We start from the raw sequence: 18,347 nt of genomic DNA on the forward strand, positions 1-18,347 counted from the left end.
TTGTTCTTGTCTTTTTGATACTAGCCATTCTGACTTGTGTGAGTTGATTTCTTATTGTGTTTTTGATTTGTATTTTCCTGATAATTACTGATATTGAGGATCCCTTCTTGTGACTGGCCATATGTATGTCTTCTTTGGATAAATGCTTATTCAGGTTCTCTACTTATTTTTTCTTTGGATTGATTGATTTGTATGAGTTCTTTGTATATTTTGGATATTAAGCCCTTATCAGATACATGATTTATAAATATCTTCTTTAATTCCATAGGTTACCTTAACATTTTGGTGATGGTTTCTTTCACTATATAAAAAATTGTTTATCTTTGCTTTTGTTGCCCTTGCCTGAGGAGAGAAATAAAATATATATATCTGTTGCTAAGACCAATGTCCAGGAGTTTACTGCCTATGTTTTTTCTTAGGAGTCTTACATTTAGTTCCCTGGTCCATTTTGAGTTTTTTTTTTTAATATGGTATAAATAGTGATACAGTTTCATTGAATATTCCCCACTGTATATTTTTGCCTCCTTTTTCATAGATTAACTCTGTAAGTGTGGGTTTATTTCTGGGTTCTCTATTCTGTTCTTTTGAACTGTATGGGTTTTTCTTTTTTGTGTGTGCCACTATTTGTAAGTGTGTCAGTATCCTACTGTTTTGGTTACTAAAGCTTTATAATATAATTAGAAATCTGGAAGTGTGATTTGGTTGCATTGTTCTTCTAGCCTCTAGCTTTGTTCTTTTTTTTTTTTTTTCCCAGCATTCCTTTGGCTATTTGGGGTGTCTTGTGGTTCCACACAAATTTTAGAATTCTTCATTTTAGTTCTGTGAAAAATGCTACTGATATTTTGATAGGGATTGCACTGAATCTATAGATTGTTTTGGGTAATATGGACATTTTAGTAGTATTCCAATTCATGAGTGTGGTGTACCTATTTATGTCATCTTCAGTTTCTTTTATCAGCATCTTACAGTTTTCAGAGTATAGGGCTTCCACCTGGTTAAATTTATTTCTGTGTATTATATTCTTCTTCATGCATTTGTCAATGGAATTGTTTCTTAATTCCTCTTTCTGATAGTTAATAGTTATTTAAATGCAGCATATTTGTGTATATTTTGTATTTTGAAACTTTACTGAAATCATTTATTCTCATATTTTTGTTGTGTGGAATCTTTAGGGTTTTCCATACATAGTATCATGTCATCTACAAATTGTGGCGGTTCTACTTCTTCCTTACCAATGTGGATGCTTTTATATCTTTACTTGTCTAATTGCTTTGGCTAGCACTGCTAGTACTATGTTGAATAAAAGTGGTAGGAGTGGACATTCTTGTTTTGTTCTTGATATTAGAGGAAAAGCTTTCACCTTTTTACTGTTGAGTGTGATTTTAACTTTGGGTTTGTTATAAATGACTATTACTATGTTGAGGTATGTTTCCTCTGTATCTACTTTTTTGAGAATTTTTATCATAAATGAATATTGAATTTTGTCTAATGCTTTTTCTGCATCTGTTGAAATGATCATGATATTCATCCTTCATTTTGTTAATGTTTTACATCACATTGATTTGCAGATCTTAAACCATCTTTGCATCCCTGAAATAAACGATCATGCTGTATGAATCTTTGAATGTATTGTTGAATTTTCTTTGCTAATATTTTGTTGAAGATTTTTGCATCAGTATTCATCATGGACATTTCACTTTTATAGTATCTTTCTAGTTTTGGTATTAGGGCAATGTTAGTCTCATAGAACAAATCTGAAAGCATTCCTTCCTCTTGAGTTTTCTAAAATAGTTTGAGTAATTATTTTTGAAATGTTTGGTAGAATTCACCTATGAAGCCATCTAGTTCAGGACTTTTGTTTGTGGGGAGTTTTTTTGTTGTTACTGACTTAGTTTTATGGTTAGCGATCAGTCAGTTTAGATTTTCTATTTCTTCCTGATTCATTCTTGGAAGATTGTATGTTTCTGGGAATTTATCCATTTCTTTTGTTCAATTTGTTGACATCTAATTGTAGTAGTCTCATAATCTTTCGTATATCTGTGGTGTTGGTTGTAACTTCTTTATTTTTAACTTTGAGCTGGGTTTTTTTTTTTTTTCCCTTGATGAGTCTGGCTAAAGTTTTATCAGTTTTGTTTGTTGTTTCAAAGAACTGGCTCTTATTTTCACTGATCTTTTATATTGCTTTTTCAGTTTTTCTTTCACTTATGTCCACCCTGATCTTTATTATTTTCTTCCTTCCAATAACTTTGGGCTTTGTTCTTTTTCTAGTTCCTTTAGGTGTTAAGGTTAGATTGTTTATTTTTCTTGTTTCTTGAGGTAGGTCTGTAAGTTATGAACTTCCCTGGTAGAATTGCCTTTGCTACATCCCACAGATTTTAGAATGCTATGTTTCTATTTTTACTTGCCTCTGGTATTTTTTTTATTTCCTCCTTGATTTCTTCATTGACCCATTGGTTGTTTATTAGCCTGTTGTTTAGCCTCCATGTATTTTGTTTTTTCCATTTTTTGTTCTTGCAATTGATTTCTAGTTTCATATTGTTGTGGTTAGAAAAGATGCTTGATATAATTTAGATCTTAAAGTTATTGAGATTTATTTTGTAGCCTAGTACAATCTATCATGGAGAATGTTCCATGTGTACTTGAATGTGTATTCAGCTATTTGGGGATGGAATGCTCTGTATATTATCTGTTAAGTCTATCTGGTCTAATGTGCCATTCAAGACCACTATATCCTTATTTATTTTTTTTGTCCTTTTTTAAAGATTTTATTTATTTATTAGAATGAGCATGAGCAGGAAGTGGGGTAGAGGGAAAGACAGGGAGCCCCAACATGGGACTCAATCTCAGGAACCTGGGATCATGACCTGAGCTGAAGGCAGACACTTAACTGACTGAGCCATCCAGGCATCCCTCCTTGTTGATTTTCTGTCTGCATGATCTAACCACTGATTAAGTGGGGTGTTAAAGTTGCCTGCTATTACAGTTTACCCTGTATTATCTGTTAATATTTGCTTTCTACATTTAGGTGCTCCTTTTTGGGTGCATAGATACTGAAAATTGTTTTATCTTTTTAGATCAATATCTTTATCATCATGTAATACCCTTCTTTGTCTCTTGTTACAGTCTTTGTTTTAAAGTCTATTTTGGGGGTGCCTAGGTGGCTCAGTGGGCTAAGCCTCGGCCCTCGGCTCAGGTCATGATCTCAGGGTCCTGGGATCGAGCCCCACATCGGGCTCTCTGCTCAGTATATATATATTAAAAAAAATATATATATATATATATATATATGTATGTATTTTTAGGTGTGTGCTTTTGTTGCCATTTTATTGATTGTGTTTTGGTTGTTTTTGTAATTCTCTGTTCCTCTCTTCTTGCTGTCTTCCCTTCTGACTTGGTGACTTTCTTTCAGTATTATATTTGGATTCCTTTTTATTTTTTGTATATATATTACAGGTTTTTGGTTTGTGGTTACCTTGACGTTCATATATAACACCCTGTGTATGTTAGCAGTCTATTTTAAGTTGGCGGTCACTCAAGTTCAAGTGCATTCTAAAAGCACTACATTTTTACTCCTCCCCAGTCAGGTCTTATGTAATTGATGTCAAATTGTCCATAGTTTATCTTACGTATTCCATAACTAATTATTGTAGATATAGTTGGTCTTACTACTTTTGTCTTTTGATCTTTATACCAGCTTTATAAGTGGTTGATCCACTTACCTTTACTGTATGTTTGCTTTAGCCAGTGAGATTTTTTTCTCATCATTTTCTTCTAGCTTTTCTTTTCAGACCTTTTCTTTTCCGCTTAAACAGGTCCCTTCAACATTTCTTGTAAGGGCAGTTTAGGAGCGATGAACTCCTTAAACTTGTGTTTGTTGGGGAATCTCTATCTCTCCTTCAATTAGTTGCCATTGATAACCTTGCCAGTTGGAGTACTGCTGGTTGTAGTACATATCAAGCCACTCCCTACTGGCCTGCAAACTTCCCAGGGACAAGTCAGCTGATAGTCTTATAGGTCTTCCCTTATACATAACTAGTTGCTTTTCTCTTGTGGTTTTTAAGATTCTCTATTTTTAGTTTTTGACATTGTAATTAGTATGTGTCTTTGTATGGACCTCTTTGGATTCATCTTGTTTGGGCTCTCTGCACTTCCTGGACCTTGATGTCTGTTTCCCTCTCCAGGTTAGGGGAGCTTTCACAAACTGTTTTTTCAAATTAGTTTTCTGCTCCTTTCTCTTCTAGGATTCCTATAATGGGAATGTTAGTGTGATTGATGTTAGCCCAGAGATCTAACCTCATTTTTTTTTAAATTCTTTTTTTCTCTTTATTGTTCAGCTTGGGTGATTGCCAGTACACTGTCTTCCAGATCACTGATCCATTCTTCTGGAGCTCCTAAGCTGCTCTTGATACCCTCTATCGTATTTTTTTGTTTTATTATTCAGCTCTGATTAGTTCTTTATATTTTCCATCCCTTTTTTGAAGTTTTGTGTTCATGTGTGTTCTTCTCAGTGCAGTATCATTATGCATTCCTTATCAGACAGATTGCTTATCTCTGTTGTATTTAGTTCTTTTTCTGAGGTGTTGTTTTGTTCTTTTATTAGGAACATGTTCCTCTGTCTTCTCATTTTGCCCACCTCTCTGCATTTGTTTCTATGTATTAGGTAAATCAGCAGGGTACCTGGGTGGCTCAGTGGGTTAAAGCCTTTGCCTTTGGCTCAGGTATATTCCCAGGATCCTGGGATCGAGACCTCCATCGGGCTCTCCGTTCAGCAGGGAGCCTGCTTCCTTCCTCCTCCCTCTCTCTGCCTGCCTCTCTGCCTACTTGTGATCTGTCAAATAAATAAATAAAATCTTAAAAAAAAAAAAATCAGCTATGTTTCCTAGTTTTGAAGGATTGACCTTCCGTAGGAGTCCTGTGGAGCCCAGATGACCTGATGACCAGAATCAAGAGCTCCCCTTTGTGGGCTGCATGTGCCCTCCTGTTGTGACTGGCTCACTACCACAGTGGGTGCATTGTTGGTCGAGGCTGGTCCCCGTGCTCCCTGGGCAGGAACCATTTTTAGATGAGCGATGGTCCCAGCCAAGACTGCCTAGCACATGTGAAAGGGAAGGAACTGTTTTGTGCTGTGGTTTACTATTGATACAACTATTGCTCAAAGACTTGCTGCTCTAAGCAATTTTCCAAAATGCCTTCTCCTCCCCATCAGCTCATCTGCTACACATTAGGAAAATAAAAGAGCCTACAGCAAGTGTGTCTGGTCTGTGGCTTACACCCCCAAGCCTTGGTTAGCTGCCCCAGCAAAGTGTTCGGGGGGTTCTGGTTGGGGGGTTGACTCATCTAGTTTTTTATTTGAGGAATTATTTGGGGGAGGTAATGCTGAAAGTAGGTAGGTGAGGGTGGATTTGGCAAGTGTTTTAGTCATGATTTTATCTCAACTGCCCAACCTGAAGTTTTTTTCAGTAAGTCTGCCAAGTGAGTGTTCAGCATTTCAGTTCTATTACCAATAGGATTATTGGAATGGAAGAGGACTTCTATAAATTTTTGTTCTCATCTGTTTAATTATTTTTGAATTGATAACAGCGTGTTTGACTAGAAATAGAAGATTGTGCAGGCTGATCTTTTTTATCTTAATATCATATGACCTCACTTTTTAAGCAAAAAGGAATTATAAGCAGTATGCTTTGGAGTATGAATTGTTCTAAGAAAATGGTTCAACTTGAAAAAGTCTTACCAGTAATAGAACTAACAAAACATAGGAAGAAGACAGTTTAGTTATACTCTTGGTTAGTTATACTCCCTGCTACCTGAAGTATCTCTTACATAAGCAGCTACTTAAAAGACATGGTATAACTGACCCTTGAATAATGCAATGGTTAGGGGTGTCTACTCCCCACACAGTTGAAAATCCACGTGTAACTTTCGACTCCTCCAAAACGTAACAGTTTTCTGTTGACCTGAAGCCTACCAATAATATAGACAATTGCTTAACACATATTTTATATGTTACATGCATGATATACTATATTTTTACAATAAAGTAAGCAGAGAAAATGTTTTAAAGAAAATCTAAAGAGAAACTACATTTATAGTACTCTGGTGGATCTATCCAAAAAAATATTTGCATGTAAGTGGGCCCATGCGGTTCAAACTGTTGTTGTTCGAGGGTCAGCTCTATTTCCTTTTATCTTCCTATGTAAAAGACCTAACTGAAAAATAAGCACTTTATTGTAGGTCACCATGTCAAGCTAATTGGGAGCTATGGACATAAAAGAATTTCCCTGCCTTTATAGAGATTTTAAATTTATGTGTGCAAATGGAGCAGAAACCATTGCTTTGGGGAAAAAGGAAGGAATAAGCAGTACACTTACCCTCTAGCCATTCTAAGGAGGCCTTTCTAGTAGGGAAGGCTGGGCTAAAAATCAGCAAGACTTTGCTACTAAGCAGATTTGTATGCAGTGCTCCTGAAAACCGAAGTACAATCTCTTTAGTCACCTACCACAAAACTGTTATCAAGCAAGTTAGATCCCACAGAAATCAGAAATTTCAAATTATTATTATTTTTTTGAAAGTCTATTCCAGAATGTTGGATTCCAGAATTTGAACTTGAAGCAGATTACGGCTTGTTGGGGCACCTGGGTGGCTCAGTGGGTTAAAGCCTCTGCCTTCAGCTCAGGTCATGATCCCAGGGTCCTGGGATAGAGCCCTGCATCGGGCTCTCTGCTCAGTGGGGAGCCTGCTTCCTCCTCTATCTCTGCCTGCCTCTCTGCCTACTTGTGATCTCTGTCTGTCAAATGAATAAAATCTTAAAAAAAAATTATGGTTTGTTGCCAATTAAACCCTATTAGTAATCCCTAAGTCAGTTTATTGGGAGTAAGGGGGGATGGGTAAGAAGGTCTGAGTCAAGACCACAGTTATGGGAGTCCCACTCTAGCTTGAGACTATCAGGAAGTGTGCCCTGATCCAGTGCTAACTTTGGGAAGCAAATTATTCTCCATTAACCTACTGGGAGCATTCTGAATTTTTCATGGTAAGTCATAAAATATAGAATCTAATCTAGGAATCTTTAAAACAGTCCTGGGGGAGAAATGGACCAGATTGCGAAGTGAATTGGACCCAGAATAGTATGCTATGTTGCTCTAAGCCCAAGCATTGTTCTGTAGACCTACTAGACTAGAGTTACCCAGAATTTTGCGGTTTGAATGAGAACACGTTGATGAATATAGAGTTGATTGAAGATGTTTATTTTTGAGAACATTAGTAAACATTTATTTGGCACTACCTATATGCCTAGGAATTTACTGAGAAATGTGCATAAAAAAGTGAAAGATGGTTTTAGAAAAAAAGATACGCAATTGCTGTGACCAAAATCAAAACATAAGATGTAAGAAGTAGAACAGAGGGTTCAGAATGTCTGTTGCTTACATAAGATGTCTCCCACACCAAACAGCATGTCCAAAACTGAGCTTTTTATTTGTCCTCCAAACTATTCTTAATTACACTATTCCTCACACTAAGCATTCTTCCACTGTCATTTCTCAGTGTTGATTTTGTTCATTCTCTCAAGTATATAAAACCAGTCCTTTTAGTAAACATTTTTGACTACTCCATGATGTATCTTATATCCCTTGCCTTCTCCAATCCTTACTGCAGTATCCTAGTCAAGCTCCATCATAATTTGCCTTTACTCCCGTCACAACTTCCTGATTTCCCTGCTTTCATTCTATCCCTTTCAATGCATTTCCTATAACAGCAGGCGTTGCTGCCCTACTTTAAAGCCCTTCGTTGATTTCTCTACCACCCTCTCTGCGTGTACTGGTCCCCACCTACCTCTTCAAATCTTGTACCACTCTCCTGCACTGTGGTTGCTAACTAGTGACCCCAGACCACAGTTTGTTTTATGTGCATTGATCATTGTGTTGTCTGGAAGTCTTGCCCTCAAGAGCCCATTGAAGGGACTTTTCCAAAGTCTAACAAGCTGGTCTTTTTCTTTTCTTTTTTTTAAATATATTTTTTTAGATGTTCATTGTTTAAAATAATTGAGAAGCCATCATATTTACACTCACTTGTATTTTTAGAACTAATCAGAAAAAAAGAATAAGGTAAAGTAAGCTCTTCCACTTTAAATCTTCACAAGAATCTCATCAACATATAATTTTCCAGAATCTGGGAAAAAGAGAAAGATAAATGCTTAAAGTATTTAAACTGCAGTTCTCAAAATTTGTAGAACTTGGGGTGCCTGGGTGGCTCAATGGGTTAAGCCTCTGCCTTCGGCTCAGGTCATGATCCTGGGGTCCTGGGATGGAGCCCCACGTTGGGCTCTCTGCGCAGCGGGGAGCCTGCTTCCTCCTCTCTCTGCCTGCCTCTCTGCCTATTGTGATCTCTCTCTGTCTGTCAAATAAATAATAATAATAAAAAATTTGTAGAACTTTTTGAACTCATGTTCTAGTTGGACTACAGAACTTGGCAACTGGTATTTTTTCAAAAGTGTAAAGACCTTACTGAGACAGGTAGGGCTGGGCAAAGTTCAAGAAGTATTACATTACAGTAATTCACCCTGGCATGAAATTTTGGCAGTTATAGCCAGACACAAAGACAATAAGCCAGAAAAGAAATGCCTCTTGGCATCGAGGAAAACAGTCACAAAGCCCCATACCCAGAAGCTGGTAGCTACCCTCACATATTTTGCTTTTGAAAAAGACCAGCAAAGGAGTGCCTAGGTGGCTAAATTGGTTGAGTATCTGCCTTCAGCTTGGGTTATGATCTTACGGTCCTGAGATGGAACCTTGCATCAGGCTCCTTACTCAGCATGGAGTCTGCTTTTCCCTCTACTCCTCCCCTATCCTTCCCCTACCCTCGTTTGTGCTCTCTCTTGCTCGCTCTCTCAAATAGAATCTTAAAAAAAAAAAGTAAATAAATAATGAAGATCCACTTGCTGGAATACCTATAGAAGGTATGGATAGACCAATGAAAGATACATTTGAAACATATTTTTAACATTTCAGACACTTAGTACTAAATATAGAATTAACTTACTCAGTCCCCAAAGCAAGGGGGCTAACCCCACAAAGTCTTCATTAGATTAAGCATCACCTAGATCCTGCTGATCTTGGTGAGAACTGACTTCACTGGGCTTGTGAATGTGGAAGGGGCTGTTGCAGGGGGCTGAGGAGTGAGTGGAAGGTGTGGACACAGAGACTAATATGTGGGTAGCTCGTTCCAAGAATTTAGTTGTGAAAGGGAAGATGAAGATAGTAGACAAGGTAGAACAGATTTGTATGTTTATATTTTACAAATTAGTATAGACTTAGAATATAGAAAGAGAAGGGTCACCTTTTGTACATAGGTATGAATGTACACACTACTAGATAAAGTTTACAAATTAATCACCAGCAATAACAATGAACGAGACCTATGGAAATACCTAATTAGTAACTGTGACTTACAAGTTTTTTGAAGTAGCTCTCTCTTTATCTGTGTACATTACAATGTACACATACTCTATTAAGCATCTCATTGTGACATCGTCTCATCCTGTCTTTTAAAGCAACGCCTGAAACACACCATTGTTTTCTGTAGTGTAGGTTTATGAGAGCTATATTAATATTTTCTATTATTTTCATGTCATTTGCCTTCAAAAGATCATCTATTTTTAAACCATTAGTTTCTAAACAGATGGCACAACAGCTAAAAGATATGTTTTAGAGTCAGAGGCTTTGGTATAAGGTTAGAACCCCAAACTTTATGGTTCTTTGTTCACCCATCTTACTAACAAAATTTACTGCATCCGGAATTTTATTATAGTAAAAATTAAAATATCTACTGATGGCAGAGAGGGGAAAGACTACTGAGAAAAACATTTTTAAATTACCATGTCCTCTTTTTTTTTTTTAATGAAATTTTTGGACAGTAAAAGTGGCAGGTCTTAGAGAAAGGGGATATTCTAACGCCCCCCGCAAAAAGCATTTGAGCATGGAGCTGGACAGCTCAGAGCTAATTTTGGAACTCAGCAGTCAAAGCAAAATTTTTCAAAATAGCCGAAAAAAAATTTAAGTTTGAATCCTTTTGTTTCAACTCAATGTGTACAAAACTAAACTCATAAAACTTCCCTACCAAAAAATGCCGTAATTGTGGAGCAGTGTTTCCTGTTACCCATGCTATGCACGGGCATCTCTGATGCCCTTCTTGCCCTCAACCTTACATCTTCTAAATTACTGAACTGTGACTATTACCTTCGAAGTACCGCTTTCATCTGTCCTTTTCTAGTTTCTCTGTAACTGTTCTCACCCTGACCTGTTACTACCCACCTTCCAGTTAGTCTCCTGCCTTCAGTACCTCTTCTGTCACCCTCAGTTATCTACATTCAATTCCTGGAATTTAATTTCCTTTTAAAATGGATGTAATCATACATTAAAATATTCCCAGTTTGGAGACCCTAGGCTCCCTCTAGACTGCAAAATAGAATTGAAACTGAGTATCCTCAGGTCCCTTGTGCTCTGACCCTGATCTACCTTCCCAGGCATATTTCTCTCTACTCTCTGTATCTCCCCTGCCTTTGGGGCAGGCTGACAGCTCTTTTTTCTCTAACATAAGTCTTGCTTTCTTTTCTTCTTTTTCTTTTCTCTGTCAACCTTCTATCATTCTGATCATTTCTGTTATTTAGGTTGTTTATTAGCCTTTTTTCCATATGATTCCCCCCCTTTGAATCCCTATTACATTATGCTTATTTCTCCCTAATCGTGTTCTGTTCTGTGTTACAATTATTTGCGTACCTATCTTTTTTCTTGGACCAATAACTTATGTTCTAACAGGTAGGAAAGTGCATGACAAATGTTTAATTCTTGAGCCTTGAGGCATATTTACTAGTAAAGCATTAGTCTGTGTGATTTTTAAAAATTTTTAAAAATATTTTTAATTTATTTCACAGAGAGAAAGATATCACAAGTAGGCAGAGAGGCAGGCAGAGAGAGGGGGAAGCAGGCTCCCCACTGAGCAGAGAGCCCGATGTGGGGCTCGATCTCAGGACCCTGGGATCATGACCTGAGCTGAAGGCAGAGGTCTTAACCCAGTAAGTCACCCAGGCGCCCCAGTCCGTGTGATTCTAATCTCTAATGATGGAGCCTGTAATAAAATGATTTGTAATAAATATAGATGTGGTCATTCAGATGACCAAAATATTATTTCTCAGACATATTTGGTCTTCATCCAATGTTCCTGAAAATGCTTCAGAGACAAAAAGGTGGAATGGGTGTCTTGTTATTAATGAAGGTGACTTTTAGGTCCTAGCCCCAAGAGTGAGCCTGGTTGCCAGGAGAACCAACCATGTAATTAGAGGGTTGGGACTTTCAGTCCTGACCCCCACCCACCTCCGGAGGCCAGAGCTGGAAGTTGAATCAGCCAATGGCTAATGACTTGGTCTATCATGCCTATGCAATGAAACTTCCATAAAAACCTGAAAGGACTGGGTTTGGAGAGTTTCTGGGTTGGTGAACACGTGGCACACATGGAGAAGGTATGGAAGCTTCCATGTCTTTTCCCCATGCCTTGTCCCGATAGCCCTTACTCTGGTTCTTTGTTCCTATCCTTTATCCTATCTTTTAACAAACTGGTAAATGTGTTTCCCAGACTTCTGTGAGCTACGCTAACAATTTAATCCAACCCAATAGGAGGCTGGAGACTCCATAACCTGTAGCTGTTGGTCAGCAGCACAGGTAACAGCATGAGGATTGTGGCTAGTGTCTGAAATGGTTGGGTGCAGAGCAGTCTTCTAGGACTAAACCCTTAACCAATGGAATCTAACGTTCTGAGTAGATAGTGCCAGAATTTACTTGAGTTGTAGGACACTGAGCTGATACCTGGTACATTGATTGGATGTGTGGGGAAGCCTTCCACCTCCACACATTGGAAGTTGGGTCCAGGAACCCAAGAGAGCCCTAGTGGCAATGTATAGCTGGATAGCAGTGAAGGGACCAAGAAAGATTCCAGTGCCTTGGGTTTCTTTACTGGATGTAAGAAGAACATTACAGCTGTGTTGCTCTTCCTTCCTCTTTAGCTCTAGGCACCAAACAAACTTGCTGGATTGCCAACGCATTATCTATATGCAGATTCCAACAGATGGGATTTGGGCTGCCACAGACACATCTATCCAGTTTAGTTAGTTTGAGCTGAGTTTACGCACTCTGTTCAAGGCCTTACAGTATTCATAGGGGATAGGAATTCATGATAACGTAGTCCCTCTCTCAGGGGACTGGAGTAGGTTTGGCTTAACAGCTGCTTTTAAATGCTGGTTAGCAGAAAACATGGTATTTTCTATTTTTCAGAAACATGTGGGTCCATGGAGATAAAAATGTTAATTTCAGCAGCTGTGTCGATTTTACTTAGAGGAAAGGTGTCAGAACACTGTACCGTCACCAGAAATAGCTTCTTAAAGGCACTGGGTGCTTGGACTTAGACAAGTTAAAAATAAAAACAAAAACATGTTTACTTTTCAAATGGTGGTAAAATATGCTATGCTTTACACCAAGACTTTTTCAGTGTGCTTATTTTTCAAGGTAGTTTCCTGCATGACCCAAATGACAGACAACTCTGCCAAGTTTTTATAAATTCCTAGTGATTTTTCACCTGCCTCTTTCAAGCTATTTACTGGTATCAGAAGCCTTGTTTCACAGCATTTTGTTATGCACGCGCATCTTAAACCAGTTTTGAAGAGAATTTGGTTTTGGCTGCTCTTCAATTCCAAGAGAGCAAATTAAGTAAAGTGAGTGACTGAGTAGCTGGTTGGCAACTGGGTTTCAGAATAGCTTTGTTCTCGGGCGCCTGGGTGGCTCAGTGGGTTAAAGCCTCTGCCTTCGGCTTGGGTCATGATCCCGGAGTCCTGGGATCGAGCCCCGCATCGGGCTCTCTCAGCGAGGAGCCTGCTTCCTCCTCTCTCTGCCTGCCTCTCTGCCTACTTGTGATCTCTGTCTGTCAAATAAATAAAGATCTTTAAAAATTAATTAAAAAAAAAAGAAAGAAAGAAAGAAACAACTTTCTAAAAAATAAAAAAATAGCGGGGGGTGCTTGGGTGGCTCAGTGGGTTAAAGCCTCTGCCTTGGGCTCAGGTCATGATCCCAGGGTCCTGGGATCGAGCCCCACAGAGCCCCACATTGGGCGCTCTGCTCGGCGGGGAGCCTGCTTCCTCCTCTCTCTCTGCCTGCCTCTGCCTACTTGTGATCTCTGTCTGTCAAATAAATAAATAAAATCTTAAAAAAAAAAAAACAAAAAGAATAGCTTTGTTCTTAATTTCGTTTGCTTCCATTACACATCACTCTAATTTCCTTCTTACATTCAGACAGCAAAACCAAGGTTTTTCTAAATATTGTGAAAGTAAGGGGAAAGTTATAAAAATACAAAATAGGGTGAATTTGTGGATATGGAATCATATTCCACTATTGAAAACAGATGTTGCCTTTTTTATTATTACACAAAGATGCAAAAATGGCATCACCATGGTACACGTATTAGCTTTTACTGAGACTGAAATCACTTTCTCTGAAAAGTAATAAATACAATGAAAGCTTGATATGACACAGGTCATTCCTAAGGTGCCTCTACTAGCATGAGGTCCTCTGTAGATCTGATAACAGGGTTACCAACAGTATTGACCAAGTCTGTGCCTGGGTTTATCAGTTAAGACGTCATTGATTTCTACCCTTCATCCTTATCCATCCTGTAACGTTCGTACTGAAGTTTTAAATGTAGTGGATTCTTGAAGCATTGTATAAAGAATGCTATACAGACACAAGCTATTACAAATTTTAGCAAATCAGAGTGTCTTTCATGGAAGGTATGTATATCGAGAATCTCCTGGTACAAGTAACAAATGAAATCCTGAAGCGGAACAGGAATTTATGGTTCACATAACTGTCAAGTGCAGAGGTAGATCTGACTTTAGACATGAATGAATTCCCAGCAGGGCTCTGATTCCACTTTTTGATGCTTCTGTGTTGGCTTCTTTCTGTCCACCTGGTGGTAAAGTAGTGTTGGCTGCTGGAGGCTTGAGATGTCAAAGAGAGAGCATCTTTCTCCTATGGTTTGGCAAAAACCTCAAGGAGGACTCTGATTTGTCCCAGTCTGGGTCTTGTCCTGCTCATTCTTAGAACGATCACTACGGGTATACAGTGCAGAGAGTGGGTAGGGACGGTGATGGCAGAGTGCAGATGGAGGGCTCTGGGCAGACCTGGATCTTATTTCCCTCCTCACCATTATTACATGGATCAAGAAAAATCATGGGAAGAGGGAGGACTGGTCCCTTGAAGAAGAGAACAATGGGCAGTAAAGCCCTTAGGTGTGTTTAACACCCTTTACATTTAAGAACTTTGATATTATCCAGAATTGGGGCTCTGTCAGTTAAGCGTCTACCTTTGGCTCAGGTCATGATCTCAGGGCCATGGGATTGAGTTCTGTCTTGGGCTTCCTGCTCAGCAGGGCGTCTGCTTCTCCCTCTCCTCCGCCCTTTGCCCCTCCCCCATTTGTGCACACTCACTCACTCTCTCTGTCACTCTCTCTCCAAATAAATACATAAAATCTTTTTTTAAAAAAATATTATCCAGTACTTTGTAGGAGGTTAATTTCATTTATTGCCTGAATTCTGCAACACTTTATATATTTAAAAATATGCAATTAATTTTCTGTTTAAAAGGTTTTTTTTTTTTTTAAAGATTTTATTTATTTATTTGACAGACAGAGATCACAAGTAGGCAGAGAGGCAGGCAGAGAGAGAGAGAAGAGGAAGCAGGCTCTCCGCGGAGCAGACAGCCCTATGCAGCTCGATCCCAGGACCCTGGGATCATGACCCAAGCCGAAGGCAGAGGCTTTAACCCACTGAGCCACCCAGGTGCCCCAAAAGGTTTTTTCTTTATGTGTAAATTTTTTGCTTAAAAAATAAATTGGGGGCACCTGGGTGGCTCAGTGGGTTAAGGTCTCTGCCTTTGCCTCAGGTCATGATCTCAGGGCCCTGGGATCCAGCCCCACATCGGGCTCTCCCCTCAGCAGAGAGCCTGCTTCCTCCTCTCTCTCTGCCTGCCTCTCTGACTACGTGTGACCTCTATCTCTCTCTCTGTCAAATAAATAAAAAATATCTTTAAAAAAAATAAAATAAAATAAAAAATAAATTGTAGGATCACCTGGGTGGCTCAGTTGGTTCCACGTCTGCCTTTGGCTTGGGTCATGATCCCGGGGTCTCGGGATTGAGCCCCACATCCAGATCCTTGCTCAGCGGGATTCTGCTGAGGATCCCTGCTGCTGCTGCTCCCCTTGCTGGTGCTCTCTCTTGCTCTCTCTCTCTAATAAAATTTTTTAAAAAATAAATGGTAAATTCTTAATTAGAGAACTCTGTATTAGTGAACTCAGGCTGTCACACCCTTTGGTAGTTAATAGTAATAACAGCTAACATTTACTGAGCAGTTGTGTTATAGAAATTATTCTAAGGGTTATATATGTAATATCTCATTTAACTGTCAACACCACTCTAACATGGTAGGTACTATTACTCCTGTTTTACAAGTGGGAAAATTGAGGTGCTGAAAATTAATGTATCCAAGGCTACACACAGCGGTGCATCCAAGATTCCAACTCGGGTGTATCAGAGCCCATGCGCTCCACCTCCTTTGCCTATTGTCTCTGTTGCTCGTCACATGTTTTTGCGTCCAACTTTTTCCTCTCGGGAGCATGATAACATGCATGCTTTCTGCCCCGCCTGCAAGGCTGCATGCACCGTCCTCTGCCTACCTCCCCAGCATCATCCACCGTTGTCCCTGCTTATTTTTTGCTGTGCCTCAGATATGAACCCCAAGTTCATTCTGACTTCAGGAACTCCACAGATTCTGTTCCTTCTCTCTCCAGACTGCCCTTTCCTCACATCATTGTCTAGCTTGATCTCTCTTTATTCAGTCTCTGTCCAATGTTATTTCCTCCCTGGATCACTCTCTTAAGCCCTGTCCTGTGTTGTTTTTCTTTATAGCACTTGTCATTTTATAGCATTTATCTACTATTGTCTATTCTGGTTTTTATCAGTCTCCCTCCCACCTAGAATGCAAACTCCACGAGGGTGTGGATTTTGTCTGTTTCACTCATGACACATCAGTGGTTGTCTACAGCAGGGCCAGGCACACACAGGGCTCTGTGTTTATTAAATGAATAAACTTAGTTTCTCCCAAGAGGCTATGAAGTAGATAAGGTAGAAAATATGTCCTTTTTATAGTTGAGATGGTCTCAGAAAGATGACATCAAGTACCTCAAAATATATTGGCTAATAAGTGGTTGGGACTAAAGTGAGACTGCTCTTAGGTCTGGGCATTTTTCGTTGTACCGCTCTGGTCTGCCTGATGTCATCTGTTTTTTTCCTCTTTGCCTTCAGAGTACTACAAAACATTTCTGGAATTATCTGCGTCACTCATCGCCATAACTAAGCCACAGCTAAACTGACTAGGCTAGAGAATTCGTATGTTAGTCGAGCTAACTTTTGCTGTTTCTTGCCATGATTGGTCTATGGTTGTAACCAAAATAGAAACCTGATTTTTTTTCTCCCATCTCCCATTCCACGTGTGGTCAGACTATTTAGCTAATCCCCAAATTTTGATTAATTTGAATTCATGTATTAACTCAGTGTGGATTTAAATTCTGGCTCTTCTATTTACTTATATAAGTTATTTAATCTCCCTGGCCTTCAGTTTCCTCATTTAGTAAATAATGCTAGTCATAGAGGCCGTTCCCATGATTCAGTGAGATAAAGCGCCTGACGCCTGGAAATAGTTCAATAAGCAGTAATTACGAACTGTATTGCTATGTTCTATACACTCAGCAATATGAGTCAACAAGCCAGATTTGAGCCCCTTTCCCTTAGAACTCTCAGTCTAAAAGGGAAGTAGTTAAACAACTAAACAGGGGAGATAGTTTAACCAATAACAACATAGGTTCATTACCTAGGTTAAATATTGTTCATTACCTAGGTTAAATAAGCAGGGGAGAGAAAATCAACCTTGGAAATATCCTTGACTTTTCTCTTCTCACATCCCACATCCCACATCCAGTCCATTAGCAAATCATGTCACCTCTACCTTCACAGAACATCCAGAATTTGACCCCATCTCCTCACTTACACTGTTGGCACTCTGGCCCAGGCCTCCATCCATTTTACCTGTATTACTAATGGCTTCCTACCAGGTCTCCTTGCATCCACCCCAGAATGATCGATCATGTTAAAACCGAAGCCAGATCATGTTATTTGTTGTAGGCAGAATGATGCCCCCCTCCAAAGGATGTTCATGTCCTAATCCCTGGAACCTAGACATATGCTACCAAAGGACTTTGCAGATATGATTAAGGACCTTGAGATGTGGGGACTCTGCTGGATTATTCAGGCGGGCCCAAACTACATCACACAAATCCTTAAAAGTGGCTGTGATCAGAGGCAGATGTGACCACAGAAAAATGGTCACCGAAATGCACATTGCTGGGACGCCTGGGTGGCTCACTTGGTTAGGCGGCTGCCTTCAGCTCAGGTCATGATCCCAGCGTCCTGGGATCGAGCCCCACATCGGGCTCCTTGCTCAACAGGGAGGCTGCTTCTCCCTCTGTCTCTGCCTGCCATTCTGTCTGCCTGTGCTCGCTCTCTCTCCCTCTCTCTCTGACAAATAAATAAAATCTTTAAAAAAAAAAAAAAGAAATGCACATTGCTGGCTTTGAAGATGAAGAGTCTCTGGGAGCTAGAAAATGAAACTAACAGGTTCTTCCCTAGAGCCCCCAGAAGACACATGGCCCTGCCAACACCTTGATTTTACCCCAGAGAGAACTGTGTCCAACTCCTGACCTCCAGAACTGCAAGATAATCAATTTGTGCTGTTTTAAGCCACTAAATTTGTGGTGATTTGTTATAGCAGGAATAGAACACTCACATATTACTCTGCTCAGAGCCTTCTAGTGGTTCACACAGGGTAACAGACAAAGTGACCTGCAAGGCCCTGAGCCATCTGGCCTCCTACCTCTCTGACCCACTTTCTTCTAGTCTCACTCTGTTCCAGCCACACTGGCCTCCTTACTCTTCTTGAACCCTCCACGCACTCTCTCCATTCCAGGCGCCCACTTGCACTAGTGGTTCTCTCTTTATGGACTCTTTGCCCCCCGGAAAGCCACATGGCTGTCTCTTTCTTTCTTTCATCTCCACTGAAAGATCACCTCCTCAGTGAGCCCCTCCTTACCGTCCCAACATAAAATAAGCACCTGCCGCTTGCCCTGCGCACGCCCTATCCATTCTGCTCTGCTTTATTTGTCCTATTAACCCAGTCATCACCTGACAATCTATTTAATCATGT

This window comes from Mustela erminea, chromosome 1, assembly GCF_009829155.1.
Source record: "Mustela erminea isolate mMusErm1 chromosome 1, mMusErm1.Pri, whole genome shotgun sequence".
Taxonomy (NCBI): Eukaryota; Metazoa; Chordata; class Mammalia; order Carnivora; family Mustelidae; genus Mustela; species Mustela erminea.